Source organism: Pleurodeles waltl, chromosome 2_1, assembly GCF_031143425.1.
Source record: "Pleurodeles waltl isolate 20211129_DDA chromosome 2_1, aPleWal1.hap1.20221129, whole genome shotgun sequence".
NCBI lineage: Eukaryota > Metazoa > Chordata > Amphibia > Caudata > Salamandridae > Pleurodeles > Pleurodeles waltl.
In genome coordinates, this window is record NC_090438.1 from 876,355,937 (window position 1) to 876,376,351 (window position 20,415).

At 40.3% G+C, this 20,415-nt stretch overlaps 1 long non-coding RNA gene across 1 annotated transcript in view; it reads left to right on the top strand.

The window, feature by feature from the left end:
* Window positions 1-353: 353 nt before the first annotated feature.
* LOC138269481 (uncharacterized) overlaps window positions 354-20,415 on the top strand; it is an 892,011-nt gene continuing 871,949 nt past the window's right edge. The window contains exons 1-2 of the long non-coding RNA XR_011200241.1: window positions 354-464; window positions 574-696. This is a non-coding gene — a long non-coding RNA (uncharacterized lncRNA). The remainder of the gene's footprint in view (window positions 465-573; window positions 697-20,415) is intronic.

A 20,415-nucleotide genomic window follows, 5' to 3' on the forward strand; every position in this document is an offset into this window, starting at 1 on the left:
CGGGCTGGTTCCTTGCACCTGTGCAGGCTGTGTCTCCCGCCCAGCACAGTGGCACAATGGGACCCCCACCCCACCCGCCCCGACGGAAGACGCGTTCTTCAATATACGCACTGAAGCATTTGCATCATTTTTTTTCTTCTTCTTAGTCGTGGCTTCATATACCTTTAATTGTCACCGGTGATGACATTAGATTTGTTAAATATAGTATTGAATCACTGGCTTATATAATGGCAGAGGCAGGGCTTTTTACCCTGTTCTAAGATGGCCGCGGTGGTTCCGACGTGCATCATTGTCGATAGATTACCCATAACTCAACATGTTTCCGTTGCTATTGGGCGTTACTATTTGAGACGCCAGCATGTCTCCAGTGCGTGACGTCGCTTAGTAACGATTCCAACACGGAAGACGCGTTCTTCAATATACGCGCTGAAGCGTTTGCTTCATTTTTTGACGCGCTGAATACGGTAAGACGGCAGCCACTTTAGATTACCTTAGATTTGGTAGCTACTTCGAGCGGAGAGATTGAAATAAGGACGGTGTGTATGCTGATTTCAGCTTTTGTTTCCCTGTTAGGGAGCCGATATTAGCAGCATTGTTGTGACTTCGGATGGACGTTTATAAGCAGCTGGGTCCATCGTTTAAGTTAACAGAAGATATACAAGATTTCTCTTTTCCGTTTTTATCTCTATAACTAAGGTAAAAACATGAGGTTTCTATATTTTAAATAGAGTATACATTGTGAAAGAGAATCGTGACAACTCTAAAAGTAGTTAAGCACCTTACCACAGCCAGATATAAAATGATCTTGTGATTGTCTGCATAGTGGGAGACACTACTAAATTTAGCTAATACTGTTTTTTAATATATATAAGCTTGATTTAACATCATATATTCTGTAGGCATGTATCATACATTTTTTCACTAATTTATTTATTACATGTATGAATGTATATTTGCAAGCATTTTCTGTGTTTTTTTTATTGTTTTTCTAGAACTACTATTGCCCTTCTCCAGTCCTGATGAGGCCCTAAATCAGTAGGCCGAAACGCGTTGACTTCCTTTTATTGCAAGTGTATTGGGCTTGTCAAATAATGGACTATATTGTAAAGACTTGAGATGCACTTTATCACGCTTGTGTGAAAGAAATGCACAACACGTTGATAAGTGATTGCACGTAAAAGCCCAGTTCCTTACCATATAAAAGTGGATCACATGTGGAGTGACAACAGTTACCACTACTCAAATATATAGGGCATTACCGCAAGTTGGTTTTTATATTGTTAAATCTGAGATGTGGTCTATTGTGGTTGTTTTGTGAAGCAATATTTTTTGGATATTTTGTTTATAGTTGTCATTGTAATGTACATAAGTTTTATACTACCATAGATCCTTTTTGCTATTTGAAAAAATGTGTTTGAAATAAATTTGAGAAAGAAATAAACTCAGAAGCAACAGAATGTAGGACTGTTCTTATAACTTAGGATTAAATTTGTCTCTACCTGCCATCCTTTTCTTTCCCAAAGTGAAAAAAGGCAGGACAAAGAGGCAGAACTGACCACTAGCAAGCAAGGATTTTTGAAGGACACTGCAACTAACAAATGAAAATGCTGGAACTCACTCTATAGTATACTTAAAATTATACAGCTGGTCAAACGCTTGACCTAACAAGAAAGAGGAGGTGATAGAGGTCAACAATTGAGGCGTTTAGAAATGAGGTACATCATTAGATTAAAAACAAAGATCCCATATGGGTTAATGGCGATGAGGAATTGTACTGTCATTTATGAATATGAATATTAATACATGATTTAATTGAGCTGATATAGAGTTAAAATGCTTCCACTTTGTTGAATAGGATGACTGTGACCATATTGACAATTAAGTAATATGCCTATTTGATTTCAGAGAGGGGGCACTAGACCGTCACTTTCTATACTAAATATAATAACTCCAGCAACACGGATGGGAAAGAAATGGCCCTAAAGAAAATGAGGATGAAATAACATTCTTGCTTGGGGTATTGGGATAAAGGAAAATTTATTATTCAGCATTAGGGGATATTATTTGATGACTATAAGTGACAAAAGATATTTGGAAAGTTTATTTATTAGTTTTATATGGTATTTATGAGGTTTTGTTGATTTAAATCATAGTTTGGTGGTATTTTATTTTTATATTGATCTTAGGACTACATATCCCATAATGCCACATAAAGGCAGAAGAGAAAAAGAGTATATATAGCTAAGAATGGATCACTCGTTTACCGTGATCAAGACCTTGTTGGTTGAAACGCGTTGGTGTTGGGTTAATCAGTTGCAGATTAAACACGAAATTCCATGAATCCTGTGAGTGCCACGTTTGACTGTGTGTCAATTTGTGTGAGAATATATATATTGTTAACATTCATTTATATTTATTTCTACATTTCTATATTTATCTATTTTAAATAATTTAATTTCATTCAGCATTATAAATCACATAAAGGTTTATTTTAAGACCTATTTCCATTATTTTATATGGGAAAGTGTTACAACACCAGTGTTTGGCCACGTGCAGTGCTGGACTTACTTCTGTTTTTTTTTCTCCGTTTTTTACTAGTAACTTGCACTTCACTGAATGTGAAAAGTAATAAACTTACTCAAAAGTGCAAATTTACTTAAAATTGTAAGTTAACATTGTGAACCAGGCCATGTATATAAATGTACCAATGTGCCCACAGTTACCTAGGCATCTGTCATCTGCAGCCCTAAGGACCTTATACACTATTGTAGTACATTATACTCAGTATATTTAGTTGTATGTGTTTAAATCTTGCCTTAATCAAGACACCTCTTAGAAATCCAGCATCTTCCGATGTATAATGTTATGTATCCCCAATTTCCCATTGACACTTCTCCCTCAGTATGTGCAACTCTTTCTAGGTGTTTATCATTAATATGTTATGTATCAGTGAGATGTCCATTTTAGTAATTCTTCTGTCCTGTAGTCCATTACTAGCAGGGACTCCTTTTTTAGTTCCATTGTCTTCATTTTTAGGAGTGTTGCACTTGCATGGTACCTAAACAACTGGGAGCTTTTAATCTCGTAATCATTTTCTAAATCAAAAAATGGAAGCCTTCCACTTGCATACCAGAGACCACTGAGTGATGAAATGCCAATGTCAGTTCATAGTTTTATTGCTTAAACCTTGAAAGCTATGCTTTCACTTTCAATTGAATGTTCACTCATATGGGAGCTTTGTGGGTCAGCCTTTTTTCCAATCTTGTCTCTCTATTTATCACATATTTTAGGATGACTAATGTGGAAGCAGGGGGAAGATATCCAGTACTTGCCCTTCATACATGCATATATCAATTTTTGTCTATATCATATCTATGTGCCCATTCATTCATGCTGCTCATTTGGGCAGCTTCAAAATATTTATAGATGCTTGGAAGTGTAATGCCCCTTTCAAACATTGACCATTGTAGTATCCTTAGAGCAATACAAGGGGAGCTACCTGCCCACACCTATGTCCCACTCTTTTTGTACTCCCGAGACTATCTTGAGGCCAGGAGAAAATTAAAGCCCACCTCATTATTGTCAGTGCTTTTAGCAGCTTGGTGAATAGTGAGGTAAGGGTTTTCAGGGTGTCATACTGCAGATCTACAGACATGTATATATGCAGGCATAGCACCTTTTCTCATTCCCATTTCCCCACCACCACTATGAACCTTCTACTTATGAACTGTTACACCGTTGAACACTGTGGTGAAACCTGAGAGGCTTAAAACTTTATATTTCCCTTTACATATGAATGGTCAGCTTGTTGGTGCAATAATGCATTAGGGGCCAGATGTATCAAAGGTTTTTGCATTCGCAAATGGTGTGAATCAGTAAATTCCACTGTTTGCGAATGCAAAATTCCCTTTCACAATGTATGAAAGGCATTCACAGTGCATTTCTAAGGAATCGCTGAAATAGCGATTCCTTAAAATTGTGACTAAATTTTGTGAATCGTAGACTGCAATTAACAAATCGCAATATAATGTATGAAGCTTTCGCAAATTGCGATTAGCCACAAAATTGGGGTGGTGTTTGATGTTGCCACTGCCTCAGGTCTGAGTCAGTGTCATCAGGCTAAGTATCTTGTGGTGACACACCTACAGCAACCCACATTGCACGCCCCTTCCACGCTAAGTGCTGTGTGGAAGGGGGCCCGATTTACAATGTTGTTTCAAGTCACAAAAGAGTGGTCACCCGTCAACTTGTACATACAGTGCAGGCCATGACAATGGCACTAGGGGCTCTTATATATGTCCCTTAGTGATCTTGAGTGGCAGCTAATGTTTATGCCTGCCATCAAGTGTCCAAGGGTGTGTATCCCATTGTTTTTGGATGATCAACATTAATATCAGTGTCTCTCCTATCTTCCAATACATGGATCATCTTTTATACTGTCAACACATGCACAGTGCAGGCTATGGGATGGAGCTCAGCTACTTTTCAAATATGTCCCTTAGCATAGTGCATGTAAGGTCAGTGATGTCCTAAATACCCCTATAGGGTCACACTATGGCATCCATAATCTGCACTGTCTAACAGTGACTCTGCCCTATGGTGGGCCATTTATTGTTTACGGTACAGACATGGTGGTGTTGTGGGTCAGTAAGTGGTGCATGTGAGGTGGCACTACTTATAGGTGCAGTGCCTCTTCTCACAAATCTGGCACGTGGTATATGATGGCCGTTAATTTGTATTCTTATGTGTGTGACCCAATGCATCAGGCAGATGTATATGCACCCCACAGGCAAGTCAGGCATGTCTTGATGAGATGTAGTTGGTATTGGCACCAGTTGTCTGGCATTTGATGTTTGTTCTGGCAGAGATTTGCATAGGTCTGTGCCTATGTGTGACTTTCGTTACATGACTGTGATGTATGCCACTGACATTGCTGTGCTATTCTTTGTTTGGTGTAATGTGTGCTTGATGTGTATGTAGTAGCCAACAAGTGGGCACTTGCAGTGGTTTGTCGACATCTTCTGTTAGCAAAGGGTACATATCACTACCTGTCCTTCACGTGGTGTGCTTGTCAAGTTGTGGGTGTGTTACGTACATGTGGATGCATGTGTTTGTGCTGTGCACTTATTTGCTGTACTGCAGGATGGTGCATATTTATTATTACCTGCACATCTGTGTTAACCTGGCCATGTGGTTTTGGAGTGGTGTATGTCTTGTGTGTCTAACAGGGTTGGTGTGTTGTGTGTATAAAGCTAGGTTTGTTGACTTACCCACAAGTAGGCCATTACTGTGATAACGCGTCCTTCTATGTTAATTTATAAACATCGGGACTCGTTTTAGGCCGATGAATCTTTTGACCCAGTGGTGAGACACCGTAAGACGAGATAACTGATCAATATATCAATCAATATATCAATAATATTGTCAACATATATCACCACAATATATTCCACTTTAGACATTAGTAAACCTTTGGCGCAACCATGATCTTTCAGTCATGAATAACCACACCTTACTGAAGTTTTGTGAATTTTATTCCCTATTGATTACAATCTAATAGCAAATGTATTAATCTCAAAACCAAGAAGCAAAAGAGCATGGTCACAATGCGGCAACTATGATAAGGTTTCAACAATGCAATGATCACAAAAATAAGATAGTAATAAGGAGGTAAACAAATCTAAATGCATAGAACCTCTTATATGTCTTAGTTCAGCATATCACCACGTCAGTCAAGTCAACTACGTCAGTCAAAGTGAATGCCTCATCTAGCCACTAATTAGCATCAGCATGTTGGGCTTCATGCAAAGCAATTTAGAACATCAATTTGAAAACATCTAACTAAGGTCTCTTATCAAAAATACACAGCACTTGGTACCTAGAAAGAAAAGGCAAACAAATGAATTTCCATTAGCAACAGTATAATTACCCTCCTCGAAATAGGTCAGCATACAGGATCAGTCTTCGTCTTCAGGACATCAGTTAGATCGCCGTCAGTCTATCTAATCTAAGGGCAGGGGGCACTTCCCTCATAAGGAGGAAAGTGTAATGGGGCAGTCTATGGGTGAGGATGGTTTTGTCTAAGTCTCAGATCACCAAATAGAGTGACAGAGTTTCTGGATGCAATCAATATCATTCCCTACCTAATGCGTCTTGTCTCTCGTGTAATGAGTTTTTATCCCTTTTTCGTAATACATTCCCCCAAAATTCTATTGGATAGTCACTACACCCCACTTTCTGTAACCTATCAAATTATACATTAAGTAATGCACTTGTTATTTTATGATAGTTCTTAACATTTTGATTCGACTTCATAATTGACGTTTTTCGTAGGTGGCACATCCGGGGTTACTTCATTTTCTGGCACGCTCTTCGGGTCAAGAGTTTTCTTTTCCGTGATTCGATGTCCTTGAAAGTGTCCATATTTGTTGCAAAGCTTATAGTTTTTATACTAAAGCTGCTAGCATGCGGATGGGAATATAACTGTTAATGATACAATAAGCGGAGAAAAGAACAAATGCTGGGTCATGGCCTTTGCGAGTCAGCACACTGGAGAAACAGAAAAATACGCTTTAATATGAGAGCTACACAGCTAGTTTTTGACTCACGCTAACTTAGGCTTATGGATTCTAATAAAATGCAATCTTTATACGTGTTAATATTTTCAGTTAGTCATAATACAAGCAATTATTTCTTACAGTCGACATTAGTTTATGCATGTGAAAAATTTTCCACGGTTAAAATACGTTTCAATGAATAATATTATTAATGCAGCATTGTTAAATATAAGCATTTCACATCTAAAATAGGTAATGTTTAAACTACGCTCTCTCAGTCCCTCCTCTGATGACGCTCGTCATCACACAATCTTTCTCTCTGAGTTTAATTTTTCACTTTGCGCATAATACGCATTTCAACATCTTGCCCTTTATGTGAGCTTTCCCATATTTCATTGAACATTTTCTCTCTTTCACTTTCTTCATTTCTTCTGGTTCTTTTAGTCCAATTTCTTTTTACTTTGTCATTGATTTTACATGCCCCCCATAATCCTAATAGACAAATTAAAACAATTAATAGACCCATCATAATTTTTGCAAGTACCCCATTCCAAATGTTGGTAAACCAGCTTTCCACTCGGGCAATTCCTTTCCCAAATTTCTCCCAAACACCAAGTTCTTTCAGCTCCTTCAAATCTGTACTATCTCTGGTAAGGTTAGTAAGCATACTTCTAATTTTCTTACTGTTATCTGGAATAAATAAGCAACAATGACGCTCATTAAGCATTTTGCAAACACCTCCACTCTTTGCTAAAAGAATGTCTAAAGCAAGCCGATTTTGAAGAGTCATAGCTCTTTCTGCAGCAAGTTCAGTATCCATCAGGAGTATAGCTCCTGTAAAATTTGTCAGCATGTTATCCACAATAGTAGACAACTTTAGAATTTTCATACAATTCAAGATAACCCCTACTGATGGGATTATGGCTCCAAATATATCACCAATGACAGCCGCCACTGATTCTCGTTTTTGTCTAGGATGTTGTAATTCAGACGTTTTAGGTATTTGTTTCAAGTCATCAATCTGGTATATCTTTGGAAATACTATTCCCAAATAACATGTACCATACCATCCCTTAGGGAGACAGTAATATGCATTCAGTCCACAAATATAATAGATTCCAGGGATTGCTGGATCTTGTCCATTTAACATAAAGGTCCATTTACTCTGAAACAAAAACACATGCCTACATTCACTCGTACCCACAAACAAATTGTCTTGATCGGATTTTGGTCTATATATACAGAGCCTACCTACGTGTAATGCATCTATAGCTAATTTGCCTTGTGTTTTAATTGCAGTATAAGCATAATCATTTGCATAAGTACGTTTTTCTAGGCCTTTTTCTAACGTTTCTTTCAGTGCTTTGCGTCTATCATCTGTGTGATCTAAAAAGCTTTTCTCTACAGGAGATAATAAGCAAGTCAAATTGTTGCGATGTGCATAAGCAGTTCCAAATGTAAGTGTTGGCTCAAAGAATCCTCTAACTATTTTTATATCATGCTCTTTAGCTAATTTATTTAGGAATTCAATCACAGGCACAAAAGAAAACACAACATCCAAATTTGAATAAAAGTATTGCACATGCTCTTGATTATAGAATCTTGTTAATAGCAAGCTGCAACTAATTCCATAAGTAAGAGGGAGGCTATGATAAGTAACTCCCTCCTGCACAAATGAAGGAATTTTAGTACATACATAACAATCTTTCGCATCCATAGTTTTCACATACTCATTTAATAAGCGATAGAAAACATTAGTTGAAAGTTCCCCTTTTGCATTAGTTCCCTCATGCATATGTCTTGCGTCTTGCTCAAATATCTCCCACGGTGATAGTTTAGTAGAAGTAGTCTCAGGTTTCGAAGTTGCATTAATAGTTTCTTTCTCTCTCCAGGGCATTCCCACAATCACTCCCACAATCATTACTGCACATATAACACCTATTATAAGACCTAACCAACCACACACCTTACTTCCTTTGTTACTGTAAGCCATGTTTGTATAGAATCAGAATAGCAGATCAACAATCAACTTGAGAAGGAAAAAACTCTTTTTGCGTATATTACAGCGTCTTCACTCACTCCAGGACCCTTTTCGTCAATTCAGGTTAGCAGCTTGTCGTAATCAGGTTTCTTTAAAGTCAAATCCAGGTTTAGTGTCACTTTCCAGTAGTTTCTAAAGTCTCTTTCTCTTTCGTCTTCTGGTTCTATGTTGAGTTCGGACTCTAACCCGTACTCGTCTACTTCTGGGAGAACCTCTCCTTGGCTTAGTTCTCCTGCCGCCTCGACTGAGATAGGCACTCTGTCACCTCTCTCGAACTCATTGACAGTTTGAGGGACAAGGCTGTTCTCAGTGGGCTCTCTAGTAGTCTCAGTTCCTTCTTGACTGATCTCTGACTCTGAGATTTCTCTTCCTGAAGTTGCTGTACCGGAAACTTCAAGTTCCTCTTCAACAGGACACGTTACCCTATTGTGTGACTGGCATGTATCCAGTTGGGAACACCGGCACACTTCACAGCAGTGGTGGTCGTCAATATTACTTGATACGGTCCCTTCCAACGCGGCTCAAGACACGATTTTCTCACATGCTTCTTGACAACCACCCAATCTCCAGCTTGCAGAGAGTGACCTGATTCGCCAATTGGTGGCAACGCGTTAGCTTCCACCTGGTGAGAAAAAGAGCGAATCACGTCAGCCAAACCTTTGCAGTAATCCAACACCATATCATCTGTAATATTTACTAGTGCATTTGCAGGTACTAGAGGTAAAGCATCTGGCCATTTCATGTTTGTTGCAGCACACATTTTTGCTATTCTTGATTTTAAGGTACCATTCATCTGTTCAACTAGTCCTGATGCTTCAGGGCGATAGCTACAATGTAACTTTTGTTCAATGTTGAGTGCGGCACACAGAAGTTTAATCATTGTCGAAGTGTCTCCCCCTATCTGATTCTATAGAAACCGGAAACCCAAATCTTGGTATCAGTTCTCTGAGTAGTAGTTTTGCAACTGTAAGACTGTCATTCCTACGTGTGGGATATGCCTCAATCCAATGACTGAAAACACACACAATCACCAACACGTACTTCAATCCTCCACAAACAGGCATTTCGATAAAATCCATTTGCATTTTGTTGAATGGACCTCCACCTCTCCCAATGTGGCTCAAAGTTACCACAGTTCCTTTTCCAGCATTCATCTGTTGACAGATGACGCACCTGTGGCAAGTGATTTCTGCGGCATGTCTGAATTTTGGATTGAACCAATCAATCTTAAAAGATCTGATCATGGCGTCTCTTCCTAGATGGGCCTGCCCATGGTATAACCGTGCAAACTGCGACAAAAGACTATTTGGCAGAACCAGTTTTCCCTCTTCTGAAACCCACAAATCATCTGCCCTTTGTACACACTGCATTCTCTGCCAGGAACGTTTTTCTTCTTTGCTAGCACGACTTTGTAATGTCTTTAGTTCGTCTAAGGTATCAACCACTCGTAATGCTAGACTTAAACTTGTGTCGTTTTCAGGTTGTGGTAACAATTCCCACTGCTCTTTAAATGATATACAATTTAATGCACAAAATCTTGCGACCTGATCTGCATAGCTGTTTCCTATTGACACAAAATCTTGTGATCTGGTGTGGGCACTTCACTTCACCACGGCAATTTCAAGAGGTAACTGAATCGCATGTAACAAATCTCTTATTTGTTCGCCATTTTTCACAGGAGAACCAGAGGAGGTCATGAAACCCCTCTGTGACCACAGTTGGCCAAAATCATGCACAATTCCAAATCCATATCTGCTGTCAGTATAAATAGTGACTTTCAAATTTACAGCTGCGTGGCATGCTTTTGTAAGAGCTATTAATTCTGCCACCTGTGCAGAAAACACTTTCTCGAGCCAGGAGGCTTCGACAATGCCAGTTATGGTACATACTGCGTAACCGGCTCTCAATGTTCCTGCTGAATCTCTTAGACAGGACCCATCAACAAACATAATGCAATCGTTTTCTTATAACTGGGTATCCTGTATGTCTGGGCGAGGTTTGGTACAGAGCTCAGTCACCTCAAGACAATCATGCTCAAATTCTTCCCCATCTTTGATTTCTGTATTTTCATTTGGAAGTAAGGTTGCCGGGTTCAGCACAGTGCATCTCTTTAGTGTGACATTTGGTGACCCCAGTATAATCGTCTCATACCTAGTGAGTCGCGCAATTGTCATGTGTTGTGTCTTAGTTCGTGTCAACAGAATTTCAACTGAATGTGGAACCATTATTGTCAGAGGGTATCCCATGACTATGCCTTCACATTGTGAAAGGCTTTGACCAACTGCTGCAACTGCCCGCAAACAACCCGGTAAGGCTGCTGCGACAGGGTCCAAGGTAGCTGAAAAATATGCTACAGGGCGATTTGCATCTCCGTGGACCTGTGTTAAAACAGACGAAGAACAAACTACAGAAAAGGTTTTTCATAATCAGGCATTCCTAATGCTGGTGCTCTGCACATGCATTCCTTCAATTCTAGAAAAGATTTAAGCTCCTCTTTTGTCAAAGTTATTGTGTATGGTTCGTCCTTGACTTCTTTTCCTGTCAATTTTATTAAAGGTTTTGAGATGATCGAGAAGTTGGGTATCCACTGGCGACAGTAGCCCACCATTCCCAAAAACATCCTGACGTCTCTTTTTGTTATTGGGGGATTCATCTGCAAAACAGCTGTTATTCTTTCCTTTGATATTCTTCGGGACCCTTTCTCAGTCAGATGTCCCAAGTATTTCACTTCTTTTTGACAGTATTGCAACTTGCTGGGTGACACCTTGTGTCCATTCTTTCCCAGATGATTCAACAATGCAATGGTATCATATTTACAACTGTCTCTGGTTTTAGATGCAATCAGCAAATCATCAATGTATTGCACAAGAGTCGAATTAAAAGGCAGCACAAGAGGTTCCAAGTCCTTCTTCAATATCTAGTTGAAGATGGATGGTGACTCAGAAAACCCCTGAGGAATTCTGCACCAACTGTACACCTTATCCAGGAATTTGAAACTGAACAAAAATGGGCTGTCTTCATGAAGAGGTATCGAGAAAAATGCTTGTGATAGGTCTACTACAGTAAACCATTCAGCATCACAAGGAACCTGGAACATTATTACTGCTGGGTTAGGTACCACAGGGCAGCATTTTATCACAATTTCGTTTATTTTTCTCAAATCCTGCACAATTCGAACCTTCCCACAGGGCTTCTTCAAACCCATAATGGGAGAGTTGCACGGACTGCTCAAAACTTCTTTCAGGACTCCTTGTCTGAGAAAATCTGCAATTATTTGTGATACCTCAATGAGGACATCCTGGGTCATGTGGTATTGCGGTACTTGTGGGAACACTGCATTCGGCTTTATCTGAACCTTGACTGGTTCTACTCCCTTTATCAACCCTACTTCTTTCCCAGTCAAATCCCACACTTTCTCTGTTACGGTCCCTTGTAAATCAACAGGTAGGTCGATCAAAGTATGCATTGGGAATAAAGTAATCAAAGGGTAGTCTTCATTAGTCTCTCCTCCTTCCTCTATGAATTGACTCTCATCTCCCTCATCGTCGCTGTTTGTTTGTACTTCTATTCCATCATTGGAACAGGTAATCGAACATTTTGTCTTACATAGTAAGTCTCTTCCTAATAAGGATACCGGGCTTGAATCGCAAACAACAAATCTATGCAGGCCTTGGAAATTACCAATTTCAACTTGCACCGGATCAGTAATCGGATTAGTCAGGTACTGGTTTGCCACACCAACCACTCGTATAGTACGCCCTGAGAGAGGTAGTCTCGGGACTTCTGCACTTCGAACTGTAGAGCGTGTAGCTCCTGTGTCGACCAAAAATAAAACCTTATAGCCCATTACTTTTCCCTCTACATATGGGCCTCTCTGATCCACCTCTAAAGATGCTGCAAGCCTGCACTCTTCACTGTCTGAGCTGTCATCTGACCAATCCTCATTCATGCCACTTTCACCTCGTAATGGGAATTGTTGCACAGTGTTGTTTTGATTGGTTACCTGGCCCGTGACCTGCTTTAGGAAGCATCACCTGTTGCTGTCCCATCGGACCCATGGGTAATTGCATTTGCTGTCTAGGCACCATAGGAATCTGCTGCTGCACTGGTTGCATTGATACTGACTGAAAACGCGGCATCTGCATCTGCTGCATGGGTTGTACCCCTGGCATTTGTACCAAATTATTCTGAAAATTCGGGTTTTGATGTCTCATTTTTGGACCTCGTGGATTTTGTAATGTACCGACATTAATGCTTTGCTGAACTGTACCATCCTGCACCATATTCGGACAATCCCGTTTCCAATGCCTCATGCCCCGCACACATGACATGGTGACATCTTTTTCATTCCCTGACCGTCGTTTTGAATAACAACATTATTCATGTCCGAACCGCGGTTCACAAACCCTCGACCTCTGCCTCTCAGCTGTGCCTGAAACACACCATTCATTTGCGGTTGTTGCTGTATCATTTGCTGAACTCCTTTCCCCTGTATTCCAGCTTGTGCAGCCCTTATCTGCATCACCATCACTTTCTCCTTCAAGTTTTTCTGCTTCAACTCAATCTCATCACTACAGTATTTCGCATACTGCAACACTTCATCAATCGGTTTAGCTTGCCAACAAATCAAATGATTCTTAATCATCTGGCTGACCTCCGGCCTCAGCCCTTCGACGAACCTAAACACAAGGTGATTCATGTCCTTCGGTTCGATAGTCTCAGTACCACTGTAATGTTTGAATGCTTTTAATAATCTCTCGTAATACGCATGTATTGACTCCTTAACCTCTTGAGAGGTCCGGTCGATTTTCTGCCAATCGGTCACCTTCGGCGACACCTTTTGTTTCAAGAACTCAATTACTTTATGATAATATTTCATCACCTCTTCTGAAGGTGCTCCAGTCACCTTATCTCTTGCCAGCTCCTTCGTGGGCCAATCTACCCCTCTCTTGCACTCGAGCCACAAATCTGGCGGAACAGTAATCTCAAACAAAGTATTCAAGTCTTCCCAGAGACACTTTGCAAGCTTCACAAACCTATCCGTCTGTTGATACCACTCGATCGGCTTTTCTCTTAGCCTAGGATAATCATCCGTAAAGGATAATATGTCTCCTCTAGTCCATGGCACATGCACTAAAAGACCACCAGCTGTCTCTCTCATAGGTAAGATTTTTACTGAATCTAGATTAGGTGTGGTCCCAACTTTATTGGACCCTGGGCTATCTCCTTTTCCCTTATCTCTTTTCTTTGCCCATTGGCCTTCCCATTTCTCTAATGCACCCCAAATCTGTGCACTTTGCAACAGTTCTCTCAGGTGTGCCTTCATGCCTGCAGATCTCATGTGTTCAAAATCTTTGGAGTCAAAATCTAATCTGTAACTTCTTTCCAAATGTTTAGTGTTTCTGATATCGATATTGTATTTGTCTGCCAAATTAGCTAATCTCTGATGTACTTTGCCTACCTCTTTGGTAATCTTGGGGCATAAGTACCTCAATTCTGCCTCAGTGTATGATTCCAACCTATTTACTCCCATTGTTCCTTCCACTAACTCGGCAGCTTCTGCCCCTAGTCGTACAAAATTCAAGTATTCATCTTGTTTTTCTTTCTCAGGTTCAACTGTGGTCGCTGTAGTCTTTTGTGAGGTACAAGTTTTCTCTAACCACTCATTTAGCTGTTGTACTGTAAAACCCTGCAGTGAAATGTTCCCTGCATGTATCATTGGAGAGTGTGAAGTATTTGTACTCACGGTTTGGGGAGTCAAAACTCCCAACCCTGCTTGACGCATTGCTTCGAGAGGTGCCCCTACTGGACTAAGGTCCATCAAAGGTCTTAGTGGCTCATTAACTTGCTCTCCCGGGGCCATTATCTGTGGAGTTCTCATAGGCCCTCCTCTTATCGCTTCCTGAGTCATAGCTCCCTGATCACACGTCCCTGTCTTACCTTGCGCATATAATGGCACTGGGGGACCAACTGTAATAGGTAACGATATAGCGGCAGGTGTCTGACCTGAACTCAGACTTCTTGGAGCTGCAACACCATAGGTCTGCTCCAGTGTACCTGGTACAGGTACTAACGGTGGTCCTGCTACAGGGTTATAGCCGGGCATCAGCTGTGGCGGTTGAGACACTAGCTTCGGGGTCGATTCAATCTGTATTAACTTTGGCTTTGTGTATATCGGGTCTGGCGGCACTATCAAGTTCGTAGTAGTCTCAAGCACTGGGACATCAGGGTAAATTATTTTTATCTGCGGTGGAGGCTGCAACTGTATCGACAAGTCTGGTGCAGTGGGTACACTGACGCCATTCTGTATCAAAGCTTTATCGCTAGTCTGTACCGTATCAGTAACTCCCTTCTCCTGCGTCTGGTTCCCAGGATCCAAGCTAGCGCTTGGAGCGCTGTCGCTCACCGCATACGGTGGCGGACGATCATGTAACAATCTATCCATAAATTCCTCATCATCTGAATCATCTTCCTCTTCGCAGGACCTCTTATTTTCTTTAGTTTGGCCTGAATCTTTGTCGGTTTTACAGGAGGCTTTCTTTCCCTGTGTCTCTTCTCCCTGGGTTATTGCTGGGAATAGCTTCAACCCATCTACGATTCCCCTTCTCCACATTTTGCTCTCGTTGTCCCACCTAGCCTCTGCATATGATTTTTCTGCCCTTCTCAGCCTTCTCTGAAACCTTTCTTGTCTGTGTCTAAGAGCCATTAAGTCCCAAATCGCTAAAGCCTCATATTGTGCCGGTCTCGGAGGTGGCTTCTGTGTGCTTAACATCCACCACAGGTTTTCTAATACCTTTGGATTAAACGTCCCATGCTCTGGAAACGCTAAACACCCTTCTTTTTCTGTTAATTTGCGCCACTGTTTCATCCATAAACAAGGTGCAACACCTTTTTCTTCCATCACTATGTAAGCTGGAGTACCCTCAGGTGGTGTAGGTTCACCATCAGTTGCTACAATATATACATCTCCTTGTAGAGCACTTTTGAATGCCTTGACAAAATTCATTTTTGCAATTCTTTGTTTCGTATTTAATCAGAAATGGCTTAGTTCCCAGGAAACTCTTCACCTGCCCTTTCTCAACCTATTGCCTCTCACGGACGGCAGCCAATCCGTGCGCGACCCCTCTCGGCATCTGACCTATCTCAGTGCGGCACCACTGACATCACACTCACACAAACTGCAGCTGACAAAGTCTTGCGGATCGTCCACTCTTCACTGACCCCTTACAACTCATACAAACTAATGCAAATTATTGCGAGCACCTTAAAATGACAACACAAATCTGTCGGTTTACTACAGGGAGGGTAACACATTCGCTTCAGAACTTTACAGAGATTTCACTTGAAGCCTCGGCTGCTACTCTCTCCTTCTCAGTTCCCACATATGCAAGCAGAATTCGACCTGCAAATCCTACTCTCGACTTGTCAATGACTCACTCTAGTGCACTTTAGAATTTGTCAAATCTCCATCGAAGGTTTCACACATACATCATAACTCAAACTCGACTTGTCAACCACGCCCGATTGACCTATTAAATCGCACAGATTACAACATAAACCACATTTATCATCATACTCCGGAGTCTTAGACCTCGACAGGTCCGTACACGACAACCAACCACGTGGATAATTTCGAGCAACAAGCGCTACATTCACATGAAGTATGCCAACTTCCCTACTCTCATACTGTGGAGTACGCGTACTCCTGCTAAACAACACTTAATTTGGCCTAAATACACGAAAAATTTCACAACCACCTGCAAGATGCATAAGCTTAAGCAAGCGCAAAGACCCTAACCACACATACTATGGCGCCGAGAACATTCCCAACTCATTTAGGCAGGCTCTGAGATCCCGGGAAAGCCATGGCGAACCTAGCAACCCATCATCTCTCCAAATTGCATTATCACAGAAAAACAAATTAAACAATGAAACTCCGTCCTAGGGCCCCCAAGGGCCAAACCGTCGCTCTGCTACCAGAACTGATAACGCGTCCTTCTATGTTAATTTATACACATCGGGACTCGTTTTAGGCCGATGAATCTTTTGACCCAGTGGTGAGACACCGTAAGATGAGATAACTGATCAATATATCAATCAATATATCAATAATATTGTCAACATATATCACCACAATATATTCCACTTTAGACATTAGTAAACCTTCGGCGCAACCATGACCTTTCAGTCATGAATAACCACACCTTACTAAAGTTTTGTGAATTTTATTCCCTATTGATTACAATCTAATAGCAAATGTATTAATCTCAAAACCAAGAAGCAAAAGAGCATGGTCACAATGCGGCAACTATGATAAGGTTTCAACAATGCAATGATCACAAACATAAGATAGTAATAAGGAGGTAAACAAATCAAAATGCATAGAACCTCTTATATGTCTTAGTTCAGCATATCACCACGTCAGTCAAGTCAACTACGTCAGTCAAAGTGAATGCCTCATCTAGCCAGTAATTAGCATCAGCATGTTGGGCTTCATGCAAAACAATTTAGAACATCAATTTGGAAAACATCTAACTAAGGTCTCTTATCAAAAATACACAGCAGTTGGTACCTAGAAAGAAAAGGCAAACAAATGAATTTCCATTAACAACAGTATAATTACCCTCCTCGAAATAGGTCAGCATACAGGATCAGTCTTCGTCTTCAGGACATCAGTTAGATCGCCGTCAGTCTATCTAATCTAAGGGCAGGGGGCACTTCCCTCATAAGGAGGAAAGTGTAATGGGGCAGTCTATGGGTGAGGATGGTTTTGTCTAAGTCTCAGATCACCAAATAGAGTGACAGAGTTTCTGGATGCAATCGATATCATTCCCTACCTAATGCGCCTTGTCTCTCGTGTCATGAGTTTTTATCCCTTTTTCGTAATACATTCCCCCAAACTTCTATTGGATAGTCACTACACCCCACTTTCTGTAATCTATCAAATTATACATTAAGTAATGCACTTGGTATTTTATGATAGTTCTTAACATTTTGATTGGTCTTCATAATTGACGTTTTTCGTAGGTGGCACATCCGGGGTTACTTCATTTTCTGGCACGCTCTTCGGGTCAAGAGTTCTCTTTTCCGTGATTCGATGTCCTTGAAAGTGTCCATATTTGTTGCAAAGCTTATAATTTTTATACTAAAGCTGCTAGCATGCGGATGGGAATATAACTGTTAATGATACAATAAGCGGAGAAAAGAACAAATCCTGGGTCATGGCCTTTGCGAGTCAGCACACTGCAGAAACAGAAAAATACGCTTTAATATGAGAGCTACACAGCTAGTTTTCGACTCATGCTAACTTAGGCTTATGGATTCTAATAAAATGCAATCTTTATACGTGTTAATTATTTCAGTTAGTCATAATACAAGCAATTATTTCTTACAGTCGACATTAGTTTATGCATGTGAAAAATTCTCCACTGTTAAAATACGTTTCAATGAATAATATTATTAATGCAGCATTGTTAAATATAAGCATTTCACATCTAAAATAGGTAATGTTTAAACTACGCTCTCTCAGTCCCTCCTCTGATGACGCTCGTCATCACACAATCTTTCTCTCTGAGTTTAATTTTTCACTTTGCGCATAATACGCATTTCAACATCTTGACCTTTATGTGAGCTTTCCCATATTTCATTGAACATTTTCTCTCTTTCACTTTCTTCATTTCTTCTGGTTCTTTTAGTCCAATTTCTTTTTACTTTGTCATTGATTTTACATGCCCCCCATAATCCTAATAGACAAATTAAAACAATTAATAGACACATCATAATTTTTGCAAGTACCCCATTCCAAATGTTGGCAAACCAGCTTTCCACTCGGGCAATTCCTTTCCCAAATTTCTCCCAAACACCAAGTTCTTTCAGATCCTTCAAATCTGTACTATCTCTGGTAAGGTTAGTAAGCATACTTCTAATTTTCTTACTGTTATCTGGAATAAATGAGCAACAATGACGCTCATTAAGCATTTTGCAAACACCTCCACTCTTTGCTAAAAGAATGTCTAAAGCAAGCCGATTTTGAAGAGTCATAGCTCTTTCTGCAGCAAGTTCAGTATCCATCAGGAGTATAGCTCCTGTAAAATTTGTCAGCATGTTATCCACAATAGTAGACAACTTTTGAATTTTCATAGAATTCAAGATAACCCCTACTGATGGGATTATGGCTCCAAATATATCACCAATGACAGCCGCCACTGATTCTCGTTTTTTTCTAGGATGTTGTAATTCAGACGTTTTAGGTATTTGTTTCAAGTCATCAATCTGGTATATCTTTGGAAATACTATTCCCAAATAACATGTCCCATACCATCCCTTAGGGAGCCGGTAATATGCATTCAGTCCACAAATATAATAGATTCCAGGGATTGCTGGATCTTGTCCATTTAACATAAAGGTCCATTTACTCTGAAACAAAAACACATGCCTACATTCACTCGTACCCACAAACAAATTGTCTTGATCGGATTTTGGTCTATATATACAGAGCCTACCTACGTGTAATGCATCTATAGCTAATTTGCCTTGTGTTTTAATTGCAGTATAAGCATAATCATTTGCATAAGTACATTTTTCTAGGCCTTTTTCTAACCTTTCTTTCAGTGCTTTGCGTCTATCAACTGTGTGATCTAAAAAGCTTTTCTCTACAGGAGATAATAAGAAAGTCAAATTGTTGCGAGGTGCATAAGCAGTTCCAAATGTAAGTGTTGGCTCAAAGAATCCTCTAACTATTTTTATATCATGCTCTTTAGATAATTTATTTAGGAATTCAATCACAGGCACAAAAGAAAACACAACATCCAAATTTGAATAAAAGTATTGCACATGCTCTTGATGATAGAATCTTGTTAATAGCAAGCTGCAACTAATTCCATAAGTAAGAGGGAGGCTATGATAAGTAACTCCCTCCTGCACAAATGAAGGAATTTTAGTACATACATAACAATATTTTGCATCCATAGTTTCCACATACTCATTTAATAAGCGATAGAAAACATTAGTTGAAAGTTCCCCTTTTGCCTTAGTTCCCTGATGCATATGTCTTGCGTCTTGCTCAAATATCTCCCACAGTGATAGTTTAGTAGTAGTAGTCTCAGGTTTCGAAGTTGCATTAATAGTTTCTTTCTCTCTCCAGGGCATTCCCACAATCACTCCCACAATCATTACTGCACATATAACACCTATTATAAGACCTAATCAACCACACACCTTACTTCCTTTGCTACTGTAAGCCATGTTTGTATAGAATCAGAATAGCAGATCAACAATCAACTTGAGAAGGAAAAAACTCTTTTTGCATATATTACAGCGTCTTCACTCACTCCAGGGCCCTTTTCGTCAATTCAGGTTAGCAGCTTGTCGTAATCAGGTTTCTTTAAAGTCAAATCCAGGTTTAGTGTCACTTTCCAGTAGTTTCTAAAGTCTCTTTCTCTTTCGTCTTCTGGTTCTATGTTGAGTTCGGACTCTAATCCGTACTCGTCTACTTCTGGGAGAACCTCTCCTTGGCTTAGTTCTCCTGCCGCCTCGACTGAGATAGGCACTCTGTCACCTCTCTCGAACTCATTGACAGTTTGAGGGACAAGGCTGTTCTCAGTGGGCTCTCTAGTAGTCTCAGTTCCTTCTTGACTGATCTCTGACTCTGAGATTTCTCTTCCTGAAGTTGCTGTACCGAAAACTTCAAGTTCCTCTTCAACAGGACACGTTACCCTTTTTGTGTGACTGGCATGTATCCAGTTGGGAACCCCGGAACACTTCACAGCAGTGGTGGTCGTCAATATTACTTGATACGGTCCCTTCCAACGCGGCTCA